We start from the raw sequence: 18506 nt of genomic DNA, 5'->3' as shown, positions 1-18506 counted from the left end.
TCTAGTGTAAAATAGAAGAAAAAAAATATTAAATTATTTAATTCAGTAAATTGTTCTAGATACCAAGTTTACACTATTTTCCACTTCTCCATTATAATATACTGGCTTATATACCTTGATAAGTAGCATTTGCAATATATGTTATAGAGAGTAAGCAAAATTGGACTAATTTAGGGTAAAAACTTCTGGATTTTTAATGTCCTGTATTAAATACTTAATATTATGATTTAACAGTATATACCTCCAGTGTAATATAGAGGGAACAAAATATTAAATTATTTAATTCTTGTAAGTTGTTCTAGATACCAAGTTTCTACTATTTTCCACTTCTCCATTATAATATACTGGCTTATATCCCTTCATAAGTAGCATTTCCAGCATATTTTATAAGGAGTATCCAAAATTGCAGTTATTTAGGGTAAAAATTTCTGAATTTTTAACGTCCAGTATTAAATACTGAATTTTATGATTTAACAGTATATACCTCCAGTGTAATATAAAGGGAAGAAAGTATTAAATTATTCAATTCCAATAATAACAACTAGATACCAAGTTTCCACTATTTTCCACTTCTTCGTTATAATATACTCTCTTATATCCAGTACGTAGCATTTACAACATATTTTATAGGCAATAACAAAAATTGGACTAATTTCGGGTAAAAAATTCTAAACTTTTCCAGTGCAGTATTAAATACTGGAGATTATGGTTTAACAATTTATATCTCCAGTGTAATATACAGGGATCAAAATATTTAATTATTTAATTCCACTAACTTGTTCTAGAAATCAAGTTTCCACTATTTTTTACTTCTCCATTATAAAATACTGGCTTATATCCCTACATAAGTAGTATTTCCAGCATATTTTACAGGGAGTAACAAAAATTGGACTAATTTAAGGTGAAAAATATGTATATTTCACGTCCAGAATTAAATACAGGACTTAGTAGTTTAGAAATGTATACCTCCAGTGTAAAATACAGGAAATGAAATATTAAATTATTTAATTCTGTAAATTATTCTAGATACCAACTTTCCACTATTTTCCACTTCTCCATTATAATATATTGGCTTATATACTTTCATAAGTAGCATTTGCAGCATATTTTTGTCACGACCCAATTCCCATACCCGGTCGTGATGGCGCCTCTCGTGAGGACAAGGCCAGCCAACTACCCCAAATCCTTTCACTAACAATTATTAAACATAAATGAATAGAAGATACAACTTAATGGCATTAGAAACTGTAATTACTACCCGAACGGGGTGTCACAAGTCACGAGCATCTAAGGAAACCTTAACACAACTACAGGCCAATAAATATATACAAGTAAAATTTCTGGAAAACAAAAGACCACATCCGGTGCCGCGAACGCTGGCGGTCACCTTGCTCAGCTACAATAACAATACCATCAATCCGCTAATAACCCGCTACCGGGTGAACGATACCTGCAACTGCACGCGAGGTGCAGGGAGTAAAGTGAGTACTTCCAACTCAGTGAGTAATAAACATATATAATGGATGAAAGTAAGAAATTCCGAAATATTACAATATAAAGCTATAATCAGCGATTCAGCACATAAAATGGTGGAACAACAACAATACCAGGACAAGTAAGACAAATAGGTATAAATGCATGAATGCAATGCTATGCACATGACCGCTGCGGCGTGCAGCCCGATCCATTTGGGTACCCGCGCTCACTTTGGGGGTTCAGACTCCGGAGGGGCTCCTACAGCCCAAGCACAATATCATCGTAGCATTCGCTGCGGCGTGCAGCCCGATCCACACTCAGTCTAGATATATATATGCATGCAAGCCACTCGGGCACAGTCAAATTGTTCATTTTTAGTTTCAGCTATTAGGAATTATAGAGCTAAGTGTTTAAACCTTTATTTATTTACTAAACATTTCGAGGCAGTGTCTAACTCAGGACTGATATCATGAAATATGCTAAGCATCATGGAAGCAGTGATAAGGATCCCTGAAGGATGCAAATGATAGGCACAAAGCCCCAAACATATTCATAAAATCCAAGTAGGATGATTACCAAACAATTTCTAGTCAAGAACACAGTACGAACATCAATCGGAACGGACTAGGTCACAATCCCCAGTCACAATCGACCCCGCACTCGTCATAGAGTACGTGTCTCGCCTCATTATAGCGTCACAATGTGATATACCGGGGTTTCAAACCCTCAGGTCATCATCTACATCTATTATCACCTCTACCCGGCCGAAGACTAGCTCGCAATGCCCTTTCCTCTCGAATCGACCTCCTCGCGCGTCGAATCTGGCCAAAACCACAATGAATACGTTACAATGTGCCAAAGAAACATAACCCAATCGAAAAGACTCGAGAAATATCGAAAATCGCGAAATTAGCAAAACCCGAGCCTCGGGCCCACTTCTCGAAATCCAGAAAACTTTACATCAAAACGATCCTTATCTCGCCACGAGTCTATACATATCAAACTCACAAGAATCGGAGTCCATTTGACCCCTCAAATCATCAATTTAAGCTCTCTTAAGTTCCAAGCCCTAACCTCCATTTTTAGCATTTAATCCCTTAAATTTCAGTGTTCAATCCATGATTTTACACTATATAAACATAATCGGAGTCCAATAGTTCATACCTGATGAAGCCCCTTCGATTTCTCTTCAAAATCGCCCAAGAAACCGCCTAAGCAGAAGTCCAAAATATTTTTCTTCTCTTTCAAATTCGTGAACCACTGTTCACTTAAACCAAGACCGTTTTTCCGCTTCTGCGGTTAATATGCCGCACCTGCGGTCACCGCGTATGCGACCAAACGATCGCTTCTGCGATCTCACTTAAATTCCCCCGGACCACTTATGCGGTCTAGAACCGCTTCTGCGGTCGCCGCATTTGCGGATCCACGTCCGCTTCTGCGAAAAACCCTGGTCCCTCAAGGACCGCTTCTGCGACCAATACGCCGCATTTGCGGAACCGCTTATGCGGTCCCTTTTCCGCAGATGCGGAAATGACAAAACCAGCAAACTTCAAACATGCAACAAACTCTGAATTCTCCGTTTAACCACCCGAATTCACCCGAGGCCCCCAGGACCTCAACCAAAAGCACATACATGATCTATTACCTTATTCAAACTCGCTCAAACCATTAAAACACTATCGTTAACATTAAAATCCTCAATTATCCTCAAATCAAAGCCTAAGTTTCTTAAAAACTTCCGAATTACGCATTCGATCAAAAACCCGACCAAAACACCTCCGAATGACCTGAAATTTTGCACACATATACAAAATCACCTAACGGAGCTACTGCAACTCTCGGAATTCCATTCCGACCCTTGGATCAAAATCTCACCTATCCACCAGAATTCGCCAAAATGCCAACTTTGCCAATTCAAGCCTAATTCTACTCCGGACCTCAAAATCACTTCCGATCGCACTCCTAAGTCACAAATCACCTCTCGAAGCTAACCGAATNACCTACTCCAACTTCCGGAATTCCATTCCGACCCCTACATCAAAATCCCACCTATCAACCGGAAAATGCCAAAATTCTCAATTTCGCCAATTCAAGCCTAAATCTACCACGGACCTCCAAATTACATTCCGATCACGCTCCTAAGTCCCAAATCACCTAACGAAGCTAACCAAATCATAAAAATCCAAATCCGAGATCAAATACTAAAAAGTCAAGACTGAGTCAAACCTTTCAAATTCAGAGCTTCAAGCTGAGGTCATCCTTCCATATCTATTCCGATTAACCTGAAACCAAAACCGACGACTTACATAAGTCACAATACATAATACGAGGCTAGTCATGCCCGAGAACTGGCGAGCGAAGTGCAAAAGCTCAAAACGACCGGTCGGGTCGTTACACCCAAAAATCTTTTATTAGCTAAAGTCTTATTCCAACACTTCCATATACTGCCAACAACAAATGAAACACGCGATAAACTGTAACCATTCATGAAGCCACTTCCCTGTGACTAATATCACAACAGATTTCCGGGCCATACCTTGATATTATCTCTCTAACAAGCTGCAATCAATTCTGTTTGTATTCATTAATGACTCTAAGGATCACCTCGAATCCAACACACCACTCTGGTAATATGATACCTCAATACAGGCCTAAGCCACAACTTGCATAATACGCGTACCAACAAGAAACGACCTGAATATACTCAAATCATGAAAATAACTCAAACCAAAAGAGCTATACTTCAAGCTCATCAGTATCATCACAACACAAGGCTGAGACCCCGTCTCACATCATAGAAATAGAACACCTGAATCTACCCCGAAAGGTCATAACTCAATGCAGCCTCGCTACAATGCGTGATCCTATCCAAACACTGTTACACATGGAGCACCTCAAGACACTGTGATCAAAATTCGACAGCCACACACAATTTGATGTCCGCAACAAAGGCAATTCATTGCACCCACGGTGAAATAAACAACATACGACATGCCACCTGATAGGTCATAACCCACACTCCATTACCGAGCAACATCTGATTACTCTTCCCGCTCGACTTCAACTATGAATCCCCAATAGATCTGCAACACGTGTGCCCATAACCAACAAATCATTTCGCCTCACAGCACAGAAAAAAAACAATTCATAGATCTCCCCAGATCACTAACAAGTTCAATAACGATCGAATCAACCTGTCCCTCAACAATACAACTCAAGACTAACTAAGCTAACTCAAGCTAAATATGTAGCCACATTGGCCTGCCAACGAACTCAATACCAAGAAGCTTGAAGCTGCTCCTTCCACTACTATAACTCCCGCCTGAGCCGTACGATACGGTGCCCGACACCAAATAAATACCGAAATCTGCCATCTCACCCGGCGACATGCCCGGCCACAAAAAAACGCATCCGAAAAGTCACTCAATACCAGAACTGAATCAATGGTAGAGACCTCTGCACTGACATCCATCACGAATGCCCCATTGAGAAAAGCAATCCTTCTTAGCCGTCCGCTGCATCTTTTGAAATATATACCACTCTGCAAGAACATAATCCAATGCACCTTGCCGCTCAACCCGTGGCATTTCCGGCCTAGCCCGTAGCACAATAGTCTAGAATAACCCAACACTGAGACAACCAGCCTACAATCCAATATCATATCCAAAATTTGGCATACCAAGCAAAGAAAGATCCACTCGGACCTCTAATTCCCAATAACCGCTAGACGGTGCCGATATACACGATTTACAACAACTGCATAGCCTGAACACGAGCACTCCTAGTCTACAACTCTATATAGCACACAAATCACTATACCTGATCCCAAATTGCGCCGTACGAATACATATCACACCTCAAGTACCCAATCATCACACGAAAGATATTCTAAAATTCCCCTGTGCCATCAAACAAACTCAGATATCGACAGTCGATCCCAAATGCTGCAACACTACCGAAGTATTATCAGTTTACATCACATTGCCCTTTTACCGGAACATATACCGCCGTCGAATCACTATGGTTGGCAATACAATTTTACCTAATCATTTGAAGATCGATTCTTTACTCACCGGCAGCTGCCCGTGCTGATTACGAATTTAATGACTTCCCATTATGAACTGAACCGAAACCTCGAACACGCAAATCTCAATTCTCTACAACATACCGCGTATACCATAATACACTAGGATAACATGAGAACTCCATCTCCCTTTTTCCTAACCACAAACACATTCCTCTAGTCAAGAACTCTCCATCAATCCCATCTAGAAGAGAAATCACTACACCTTCCATGCTTCGCATGCCCATAGGCAATATATACGTCTCTAAACCACGGTAAAACTCATCAAGAACTCTCTCTCCCAATTCCATTGCACAAGCTAAACTGCCAGGACTGAATCCTTCTACCCAAACCAAGCTAAGCAAGCTGTCAGAACTCAAGAGCCTTACTGCAGAACACCGACAAAAGCTCATTACCTCGAACACATACGAAGAATTAATCATATCTTCACCATACCGATTCGGTCTACTATCAAGCTATTCCATCTATCTAATTCCCCTTTTTATTCATCATCCACTTGATATTTCTTCCTCGTTGTAGCATCACAATGCCTCAATCCAGGCTTACCACACAAGACTCGCACATAAGACCACACTGTCTAAGACCCATAGGCCACTGAATACTCTCTCAATTGTTTCCCAGAAATACCACACTCCCGAATGCTTTACTCTGAAGAACTTTCTGCGAGTCTAAATTCGCTTCCTTTACTTTCCAGGTACCGACACATAGGATCCCATGATCAACATCAAAATACCACAAATCTTGACATTTTCTATTGAAACACTGTCTTTAGTCACATGCACCACCTTAAAACACCTGAGTGTTACATGTAGATTCTTGAACACATTAAAACCATTCTCGAGAGTCATTCACTCTTATTCATCTGCAATTTACCTGATTTAATGTACATAACCACTCGTTCTTTATTGGCACTCCGATACCGTAAAATGAGACTCTCATCCCAATACAACCAAGCACTTCCTGCTCTATGCACCGAGCATCCTCTACCAACAACAACTCTAGACATTCCATAATTCTCATACCGTATGGAACATAATATAACCTTTGTCGAAATTTTGCTTCACTCGTGCCATCCTCGCCTCAATCTGTGTAACTAGAACTAACTCGCCAGCATACCTCGAGACGTACCCAACCTAGCACATAACCGTGCAATCAGCTAATCAACAGCAACCTCCCCAACTTGGCTCGAAGCCATATATCAAGACATACTTAACAACTCATAACACCTTTACTCTAATGATGCCACAATGTCATGGTGAGATTAAACTCAAATCATCTACAAGTTTGTGAAAACACAGATCATCTAGTACTGAAATCCTCTACAACCCTCGCATTCATCCCCCACGTCAGTTGAGTCCACTCTCTTAAGCGAGCCGAATTTTTTTTTTTTTAATTTCAACACATACCCTTCATTTACACATGAGATCTTCTAACATACACGTAAGGACCATACCACTTAAGAACACTCCGCAGGAGATAACCCACCTGCTTCGCCTCAATTTAGCATTTCAGCACACCTTCCACCATCATATGCATAACATAGTCAATTTAGTCTTCCTGAGTCTGAACTCATACTGCCACACGTATTGTACTTTACTTTCCAACTATGAGATACGGAAATATTCTTCACGCGCCCATAATTCGGGCTACACATCAATCCACAATAGGATTCGAATCACTTAACAGTTCATCTATTATCCTACAGACTTCTTCATCACTACCAAGTCATATAGACACATCTCGCCGTGCTAACGTACTCATCACATGGATATCCCACCACCATTCCGGCTAATAGAGACAATACCGAACATATACGTTCAAAACACTCGCTCACAAAATCAGCACCTCGGTGCTCAAGCCACAGGCAAGGATCTGGCCTCAAGTCCTCCAGACTGGCCCAACAAACTCACGAAGATTACATCTCGCCCCTCGATCGGGGAATCACAAACCATCAAGGCACATATAACACTGAGCGCTCACGTGCCCATACAGACGTGTGGAAGGAATTTCAAGAGTTATATCACAAGTTGAATCAAGTACGCACGATAAGAATTCCAAGAATGGGAAGTTTTCCTAAAGGTTCTGCAGCCTCTCGAGGATAAATACAGACGTCTCCGTACCGATCCGCGAGACTCTACTAAACCTGCTCATGACTCGTGAGACCTAGTAACCTAGGCTCTGATACCAACTTGTCACGACCCAATTCCCATACCCGGTCGTGATGGCGCCTCTCGTGAGGACAAGGCCAGCCAACTACCCCAAATCCTTTCACTAACAATTATTAAACATAAATAAATAGAAGATACAACTTAATGGCATTAGAAACTGTTAATTACTACCCGACCGGGGTGTCACAAGTCACGAGCATATATGGAAACCTTAACACAACTACAGGCCAATAACAATACATATATACAAGTAAAATTTCAGGAAAACAAAAGACCACATCCGGTGCCGCGAACGCTGGCGGTCACCTTGCTCAGCTACAATAACAATACCTTCAATCCGCTAATAACCCGCTACCGGGTGAACGATACCTGCAACTGCACGCGAGGTGCAGGGAGTAAAGTGAGTACTTCCAACTTAGTGAGTAATAAACATATATAATGGCTGAAAGTAAGAAATTCCGAAATATTATAATATAAAGCTATAATCAGCGATTCAGCACATAAAACGGTGGAACAACAACAATACCAGGACAAGTAAGACAAATAGGTATAAATGCATGAATGCAATGCAATGCACATGACCGCTGCGGCGTGCAGCCCGATCCATTTGGGTACCCGCGCTCACTGTGGGGGTTCAGACTCCGGAGGGGCTCCTACAGCCCAAGCGCAATATCATCGTAGAATTCGCTGCGGCATGCAGACCGATCCACACTCAGTCCAGATATATATATGCATGCAAGCCACTCGGGCACAGTTAAATTGTTCATTTTTAGTTTCAGTTATTAGGAATTATAGAGCTAAGTGTTTAAACCTTTATTTATTTACTAAACATTTCGAGGTAGTGTCTAACTCAGGACTGATATCATGAAATATGCTAAGCATCATGGAAGCAGTGATAAGGATCCCTGAAGGATGCAAATGATAGGCACAAAGCCCCAAACATTTTCATAAAATCCAAGTAGGATGATTACCAAACAATTTCTAGTCAAGAACACAGTACGAACATCAATCGGAACGGACTAGGTCACAATCCCCAGTCACAATCGACCCCGCACTCGTCATAGAGTACGTGTCTCGCCTCATTATAGCGTCACAATGTGATATACCGGGGTTTCAAACCCTCAGGTCATCATCTACATCTATTATCACCTCTACCCGGCCGAAGACTAGCTCGCAATGCCCTTTCCTCTCGAATCGACCTCCTCGCGCGTCGAATCTGGCCAAAACCACAATGAATACGTTACAATGTGCCAAAGAAACATAACCCAATCGAAAAGACTCGAGAAATATCGAAAATAGCGAAATTAGCAAAACCTTATCTCGCCACGAGTCTATACATATCAAACTCACAAGAATCGGAGTCCATTTGACCCCTCAAATCATCAATTTAAGCTCTCTTAAGTTTCAAGCCCTAACCTCCATTTTTGGCATTTAATCCCTTAAATTTCAGTGTTCAATCCATGATTTTACACTATATAAACATAATCGGAGTCCAATAGTTCATACCTGATGAAGCCCCTTCGATTTCTCTTCAAAATCGCCCAAGAAACCGCCTAAGCAGAAGTCCAAAATATTTTTCTTCTCTTTCAAATTCGTGAACCACTGTTCACTTAAACCCAGACCGTTTTTCCGCTTCTGCGGTTAATATGCCGCACCTGCGGTCACCGCGTATGCAACCAAACGATCGCTTCTGCGATCTCACTTAAATTCCCCCAGACCGCTTATGCGGTCTAGAACCGCTTCTGCGGTCGCCGCATTTGCGGATCCACGTCCGCTTCTGCGAAAAACCCTGGTCCCTCAAGGACCGCTTCTGCGACCAATACGCCGCATCTGCGTAGCCGCTTATGCGGTCCCTTTTCCGCAGATGCGGAAATGACAGAACCAGCAAACTTCAAACATGCAACAAACTCTGAATTCTCCGTTTAACCACCCGAATTCACCCGAGGCCCCCAGGACCTCAACCAAAAGCACATACATGATCTATTACCTTATTCAAACTCGCTCAAACCATTAAAACACTATCGTTAACATCAAAATCCTCAATTATCCTCAAATCAAAGCCTAAGTTTCTTAAAAACTTCCGAATTACGCATTCGATCAAAAACCCGACCAAAACACCTCCGAATGACCTGAAATTTTGCACACATATACAAAATCACCTAACGGAGCTACTGCAACTCTCGGAATTCCATTCCGACCCTTGGATCAAAATCTCACCTATCCACCAGAATTCGCCAAAATGCCAACTTTGCCAATTCAAGCCTAATTCTACTCCGGACCTCAAAATCACTTCCGATCGCACTCCTAAGTCACAAATCACCTCTCGAAGCTAACCGAATCACCGAAATTCACATCCGAGCCTTCTAACTAATAAGTCAACGTCCGGTTGACCTTTCCAACTTAAGCCTTCCTTAATGAGACTAAGTGTCTCACTTCCTATCCAAACCAATTCAATTCAACTATAACTCACTCGTTGCTGATAATGAAACATGAAGAAGCAGTAAATGGGGGAAACAGGGCTGTAATACATGAGACGACGGGTCGGGTCGTCACAATTTTATAGGGAGTAACCAAAATTGGACTAATTTCAAGTAAAAAATTCTAGACTTTTCAAGTTCAGTGTTAAATACTGGAGATTATAGTTTAACAATTTGTAACTCCAGTGTAATATACTGGCTTATGTGCCTTCATAAGTAGCATTTCAAGCATAATATCTAGGGAGCAATACCGGAAAATATGATTTAAATGATGGATCTGCAGCCAAATATGCAGGAAACAAAAATTTTGTAGTCTTTAATTGCAGCATAATATACAGTATATTAATCTGCATTTCAATCAAAAATATGTAGTCAATTACAGCTAAGAAGATAAAACTATTGCTTTGTCTTTATCTTGCGCCTTTTTGAAATAGAAGGTTTATCTAGTCTTCCAGTGGCCTCATCTTCACTAACCAGATATTCCAGCTGCTTCTTCTTACCATAATTATATAATAATGCTGCGTATCTGAATCGAAGTTGTGTAGGATCAAAGATGTTCTTGTCTAATGGTATCTTCTTCCCTTCAATGAAATACTCCGCAAATGCAGAACAATATATACCACAATCACTACAATAAAACACATATTCAGAAAGTATAAGATAAAACAATAAAGGATTAAAATCTGAAGTAATATAAAGGAGAAAGATAAACACAGGAAAACACTTACGCTTTTTCCTGTTGAGGCAAGTTATCAACTGAAATAACAGGAAATGGATCACTTAGATCCTGTTTTTCCAAATATGATGGTTTGTCCATTGCAATGTCACTTCTTTGCTTATAAAATGTAGTAGTGTTGAGCAACAATGATATCATTACAGCAAATGAGTTCAAAGCTTTATCAACTACAGCATCATGTCTTGAGGATCTTATCGAGTCATATACATATATACACCCATCATGCAAAGATAAAACACCCAACACCCAATGCCATGCATCTTTTATATTGATTGGCATAAGAACATAATGCACGAAAAGCCAGTTGGTGTTACAAAGAATGTTAAACCCAAGTACATACTCTCTTAACGTCTTTGTCAATTAAAAAATTTGATTTTTTACACTCATGCTATCCATATTTGATTTACTGTACAGTTCTTGAATGGTAGAACTGAAATAGTTGTCGGTAGTTGTCATCCTTATGTTTCCATATTTTGCTTTCTTCCGGAGGTAATAGAATATAACATCAATATTCTACAAAAAGAAAACAGACATCAATTGAATATACAGACACATATTTATACAAAAATAAAAGAAAAAAAGTAATGTATGTTCACATACCGTTTCATTGATACCTACACCAGAATAATAAAGTTAAAAAAAAATCATGTCTTCTTAGCTATAAATTCAATTCCAAGATCAAACTCTTCCTCCAACATATCATCATTCTTCTCATACCCCTTCTTCCTGTAAATATTTAATGAAGATATAAATAGAATAGTCCAAACTATAATTACAAAGAAACTCAATGAAAACATAAGTCAGATATATATAAAGTTACCTGCGAGTTTGGATTAACTTTGATTGAACAAACTTATTGAAGTCATCTCTAATTGATACAGGAATTTCTTCAGTAATTGATATTTTAAACGGGTGATCCCCTTTCACAATAACACGTGGTACAAGAGGTTTTTTCATTCTTGTTGCATCTTCTTCGGTAGAGTCTTCCAAAATCTCATAAACTTTGACACCTTCAAAACGTGACTGAATTGCTAAGGAAGAAGTAGCAGCCTCTTCATGTGTTGAGTATTTTGGAATAGTTGTTATAGGAGCAACACATATGGAGTTATTAACAAACTCGGAAGTTATTTATGTATCTGACAATCAATTTGAGCGTCAGTCATCTCAATTTCATGATCTGGAATCATCTTAGTTGATGATTTTTTGTAAACCTCTGAAGCTGGAACATCTTCATTTCTTGTTTGTTTACAATACTCAGCTATTAATTAATGAGCCTCTACATCACACATCTTTAACCATTCATCTTCATCTTGAAATCCAACATCAACAAAACCAGATGCTACATAAAAAGTACATTAATATGTCAGAAAAAATATAAATAATTTTTTTTAATATACAACTTTATGTTTCAATACCAGACTTAGGAGCAAAGACTAACTATATTCCATATTCTGTATTTAAAACTTTGAGGATTGGGCAACTAAGGCCAGATCGCACACCAGCCCCCAAACATCCGCTTTTACGGAACACCACACTTCCGCAGGTGCCCACCTAGCCCCAACCTTGCGCACCTGCGAACCAAAGCATTTCTTGCCATTTCCACTTCTATGATCAGTTGGCCGCATCTATCTGACGACCCGACCGGTCGTCTTAAGAATTAATGCCCCGATCCCCTATTAACTTCCTTCCCCAAGTTTATCTCTGCTATTTTGAATTGCCGGGATGTTCGGTTTTGAATTTCGGAGAGTTTGCGACACTTAGTCCCTAAATGAGAGCATAAGTCTTAGAAATTTGACCATAGTCGGAACAGTGTGAAGACGGTCTCGGAATGAAAATTCGATGGTTCCGTTAGCTCCATTAGGTGATTTCGGGCTTAGGGGTGTGTCCGGATTGTGTTTTGGAGGTCCTAGCTAATTTAGGCTTGAAATGCCGAAAGTGGAATTTTTAAAGTTCCGGTTCGATAGTGCTATTTTGATCCGAGGGTTGGAATAGAATTTCGAGAGTTGCAGTAGTTCCGTTATGTCATTTGGGATGTGTGTGCAAAATTACAGATCATTCGGACGAGTTTTGATAGACTTTTTGATCGAAAACGTGTTTTAGAGTTTTTGGAATTTTTAGGCTTGAATCCGATGAAAAAATGGTGCTTTGGATGTTGTTTTGAGCGTTCCGAAGATGGGAACAAGTTTGAATGATGTTTTGGGATTGGTTGGTATATTTGGTTGAGGTCCCCGGGGCCTCCTGTGAGTTTCGGATGGTTAACGGATCAAAATTTGGACTTGTGCAACTGCTGGAAATTTTCTTCTGCACTATCAGGTTTCCTTCTTCGCGTTCGCGAGAGGGCCTCGCATTCGCGAAGAGTAAATTTTGGACATCCACATTTTGTGCTTCGCGTTCGCGAGAGGGCCTCGCGTTCCCGAAGAGTAAATTTCGGACATCCACATTTTTTTGCTTCGCGATCGCCAGAGGACCTCGCGTTCGCGAAGAGTAAATTCTGGAAATGCAAGTTTGTACTTTGCGTTCGCGAGAGGGCCTCACGTTCGCGAAGAGTAAATTATGGACTTGCACATTTTGTGCTTCGTGTTCGCGAGAGAGGTATCGCATTCGCGAAGGCCAAACCTGGTAAGGCATCGCGTTCGCGATGAGAAAATCCATCAACATAAATTTTGTGATTCGCGTTCGCGAGAAGGCCTCGCGTTTGTGAAGAAGAAAAGGCCTGGACAGAATGTTAAGTTTTGAAAATGGGACTTCGTCCCATTTTCCATTTTTGACGGTTTGGAGCTCGGGGAGAGGCGATTTTTGGGAGATTTTCAGAGAGAACAATGGGGTAAGTGTTCTTAACTTAATTTTGGTTAGATAACTCGAATCTATTACAAGTTTTAGCATTAAATCCGTGAATTTAATTGGAAAATTTTAGAAAAACCCTCTTGAATAGAATTGATGATTTGAGGGTCAAAATGTTACGGGATTTGGATAATTTTGGTATGGTTAGACTCGTGAGGGTGCGTGGTTTCTGGAAATATAAATTTTACCCGATTCCGATACGTGGGCCCGAGGGGCATTTTGGTCATTTTACATAATTTCGCGTATTAGCTTAGAATTTAATTGTAGAATCAATTACTTGAAGTATTATTTACAATTTGCAATTTAATTAAATAGATTTGGGCCATTTGGAGTCGGATACTCGTGGCAAAAGCGTGATATCGGGTTGACTTGTACTTGTTCGAGGCAAGTGGCTTGTCTAACCTTGTGTGGGTACTCTCCCCTTAGGATTGATATTGTGGTAACTGAAATGCCCTGTACGCGAGGTGACGAGCGCGTATTTGTGCTAATTTTTGAAAATCCTATTTTCATTAAAAATAGCCTTAATTTGTATTTTTCCTTTCTTGTTTGTACTACTCGGAATTTAAGTCTGTTGTTAATCTAGGGAAGCATGTCTAATTGACATAATTGACTTACTTGCCCAACATGCCTTATTTGGATTCTGTGCAGCAGGCTAGGCTAGACTATTTGTTAGCCTTATTGTGAAGTTGATATTTTCTTGAGTATTTCTCTTATTTTGTTGCGCATTTACATTGGGACTACGGGTTCGATTCACGGGAGCTCCCCCCCCCCCCCCTTATTTGTTTACTTTGGGACTATGGGTTAGATTCCCGGGAGATCCCCTACACAGTGATATGGAACTACGGGAATGCACCCGGTAGATTCCCCCAGTACTGGTATTTATATTTGGGACTACGGGTTAGATCCCCGGGAGATCCCCTGCACATTGATTGTTGCACTACGGGACGGTATCCCAGGAGATCCACTGGGTATTTATATTTTGGACTACGGGTTAGATTCCCGGGAGATCCCCTGCACATTGATAGTTGGACTACGGGACGGTATCCTGGGAGATCCACTAGACAGATGAAAAGAAGATGGGACTCAGGACGGTATCCTGGAGATCCCCGATCGGTATTATTGGTACTGAATTGTATTTCCTCCAGTGTTTACATTGTATTTGTGTTGTTCGGTGAACTTGTTGCGGTTCTCTTTACACTGTGCTATATTAATGATGTTCGCACTTACTTATACTGCTCATTTCCATACTATTGGATTACATCTTGTATTTATCTCAGTAGGGTCCTGACCTTCCTCGTCACTATCCAACCGAGGTTAGGCTTGGCACTTACTGAGTACCGATGTGGTGTACTCATCCCTTTCTGCGCATGTTTTTAATATGCAGATACAGGTACCTCTACTCAGACTTATCATCCTTGAGGCGAGGTGACTCTACGAGACTTCGAGGTATATCTTCCGCGTCCACAGACCGAGGAGTCTCTATCTATTCCTGCATTTAGTATTTATCCCTTCTGTACTGTTGTTCTTGTTAGACATTCTGGAGATTAGAGCTATGTAGTATTTTCTCAGCTTGTGGATCCATGAGTTTTCGGGTTTTGGGATAGTGTATCAGAATTTGAAATTGTGTTTTTATGCCAAGCGGCATCCACATATAGTTCCATTCAGTTATTTTGACTTTTGTCTATTTAATTCCGCAAGTTTAGATTATTTTTCGCATTTTTAGTCTTACCTAGTCATAGGGACTAGGTGCCGTCACGATAGTTCACAGAGGGCGAACTGGGGTCGTGACAAGTTGGTATCAGAGCTGTAGGTTCATAGGAGTCATGGATCACAAGCCAGTTTATTAGAGTCTCGTTGATCGGGACGCAGACATCTGTACTTATCTACGAGAGGCTATGTAACTGTTAGGAAAATTCTACTTAATTTGAATTCCTTGTCGTGCGAGATTTTTGATATCACAATTCTAAATTTCTGTCTTCTATTCTCTCATAGATGGTGAGGACACGTGCTACTCGGGATGATCAAGCACTCGCGCCCCCTACTGCAGCCGTCAGAGGCCGGGGCCGGGGTAGAGGCCGAGGACGCGCACGTGGTACAGCCAGAGCACCTGCGGAGCTACCGCCGAGGAGCCACCAGCAGTGCCAGTCGGAGTTCAGGAACCCGACGCACCTATTGCTACTACCACGCCAGCACTTCAGGAGACTCTGGCACAGTTCATGAGTATGTACACCACTTTGGCTCAGGCAGGGTTGCTTCCCCTTATTGCAGCCACATTCCAAGCAGTGGAGCAACACAGACTCTCGTTGCCTGCACTCCTGAGCACCGAGTGCATGTTGATTAGGTTCCAGAGGTTATTCCTATTAAGCCTGTAGCCCCAAGCCATCCCGAGGATAGGGGAGCGACTTCAGAGGATGAACAGCGGAGATTTGAGAGGTTCAAGAAATATGACCCTCCGGTATTCAGTGGATTAGCATCAGAAAATGCCTTGGGATTTTTGGAGGAGTGCTACCGTATTCTCCGTACTATGGGTATATCAGGATCGAGCGGGGTTTCATTCACTACTTTTCATCTTCAAGGACCCGCCTATGAGTGGTGGCGCACCTATGAGTTAGACAGTCCGGACGAGGCTGCTTCGCTAACTTAGAGCCAGTTTTCAGATCTATTTTTGAGGGAGTTTGTACCTCAGAGCCTCAAAGATGCATGGCGCGCCGAGTTTGAGCATTTGTGCTAGGGTACTATGACCGTCTCAGAGTATGCTTTCTGTTATACTAGCTTGGCTAGGCATGCACCGACCTTGGTTTCAACAGTTCGCGAGAGGGTTCGCCGGTTTATTGAGGGCCTTATTCCCAGCATTAGGTCTAGCATGGCTCGTGAGTTCGAGATGGATATTCATTATCAGCAGGTAGTGAGCATTGCTAGGAGGATTGAGGGCATGCATGCTAGGGAGAGAGAGGAAAGGGAGGCCAAGAGGTCTCGAGAGTCAGGCCATTACTTCGGTGCCCGTACCTCAGCTGCAGGTCGTCATAGTAGGGGTTATAGGAGTCGCCTTATTCATTCAGCTCTTCCAGCAGCCGGCAGTACTCCAGCTGCTCCTAGATCTCAGGAGCCTTATTATGCACCTCCGATTTCTAGCGCGCCTCCAGCGTGAGATGCTTCTAGAGGTCAGTCCAGCAGACCTGGCCCGACCCAGTCACAGTTACCACATCCTCCCAGAGCTTGTTTTGAGTGTGGCGACACGCGCCATATGGTGATGGATTGCCCCAGACTTCGGAAGGTTGCACCTCCACAGACTTCTCAGCCACATCGTGCCCCGCAGAGTTCTCAGGCTATGATTACAGCCCCAGTTGCTACCCCACCTGCTCATCCAGGTAGAGGTAGAGGTCGCCCTAGAAGGGAAGGCCAGGCCCAATACTATGCCATTCCTGCCCGTACCGAGGCTGTTGCCTATGATTTTGTTATCACAGGTATTATACTGGTTTGTCAAAGAGATGCATCGGTTCTATTCGATCCAGGCTCCACCTATTCTTATGTGTCTTCTTATTTTGCTCGGTATTTGGGTGTATCTCCGAATTCTTTGAGTTCCCTTGTTGTTGTTTCTACTCCTGTGGGAGATTCTCTTGTTGTGGACCGCGTTTATCGGTCATGTTTGCTTGCTCTTAGTGGTTTTGAGACCAAAGCCAATTTATTGTTGCTCAGCATGGTAGACTTTGATATTATCTTGGGCATGGGCTGGTTGTCGTCCCATTATGCTATTCTTGATTGTCACGCCAAAACCATGACGCTGGCTATGCCAGGTGTACCGCATGTTGAGTGGAGGGGTGCTTCAGATCAAACTCCCAGTAGAGTTATTTCTTTCATTAAATCTCCACGTATGGTTGATAAGGGGTGTGACGCGTATCTAGCTTATGTGAGAGATGTCAGTATTGATACCCCTTCAATTGATTCAGTTCCAGTAGTACGGGACTTTTCCGATGTGTTTCCAGCTGATCTTCCAGGCATGCCGCCTGGTAGAGATATTGATTTTGGCATTGATTTGTTAACGGGCACTCAGCCCATTTCTATTCCTCTGTATCGTATGGCTCCTCCGGAGTTGAAGGAGTTAAAGGATCAGTTACAGTAATTGCTTGATAAGGGTTTTATTCGACCCAGTGTATCACCTTGGGGTGCTCCTGTTTTGTTTGTGAAGAAAAAGGATGGTTCTATGCGTATGTGTATTGATTATCGATAGCTGAACAATGCTACAGTGAAGAACCGTTATCCTTTGCCACATATTGATGATCTATTTGACCAGCTCCAGGGCGCACGGGTGTTTTCTAAGATTGATTTGCGCTCAGGTTACCATCAGTTGAAGATTCGGGAACCAGATATCCTGAAGACTGCTTTCAGGACTCGGTATGGCCATTACGAGTTTCTTGTTATGTCATTTGGGCAGACCAATGCCCAGTAGCCTTTATGCATTTGATGCATAGTGTATTCCGACCTTATCTTGATTCTTTTGTTATTGTCTTTATTGATGACATTCTAGTGTATTCCCAGAGTCGGGAAGATCATGAGCAGCACCTGAGAACAGTGCTTCAGACTCTGAGAGAAAAGAAATTATATGCAAAGTTTTCAAAATGTGAGTTCTGGTTGTATTCCGTGGCATTCTTAGGCCACGTGGTATCGAGTGACGGTATTCGGGTGGATCCGAGAAAGATAGAGGCAGTGCAGAGTTGGCCCAGACC

This window comes from Nicotiana attenuata, chromosome 10 (genome assembly GCF_001879085.1).
Source record: "Nicotiana attenuata strain UT chromosome 10, NIATTr2, whole genome shotgun sequence".
Taxonomy (NCBI): Eukaryota; Viridiplantae; Streptophyta; class Magnoliopsida; order Solanales; family Solanaceae; genus Nicotiana; species Nicotiana attenuata.
Note: the sequence above shows the minus strand (reverse complement) of the source record.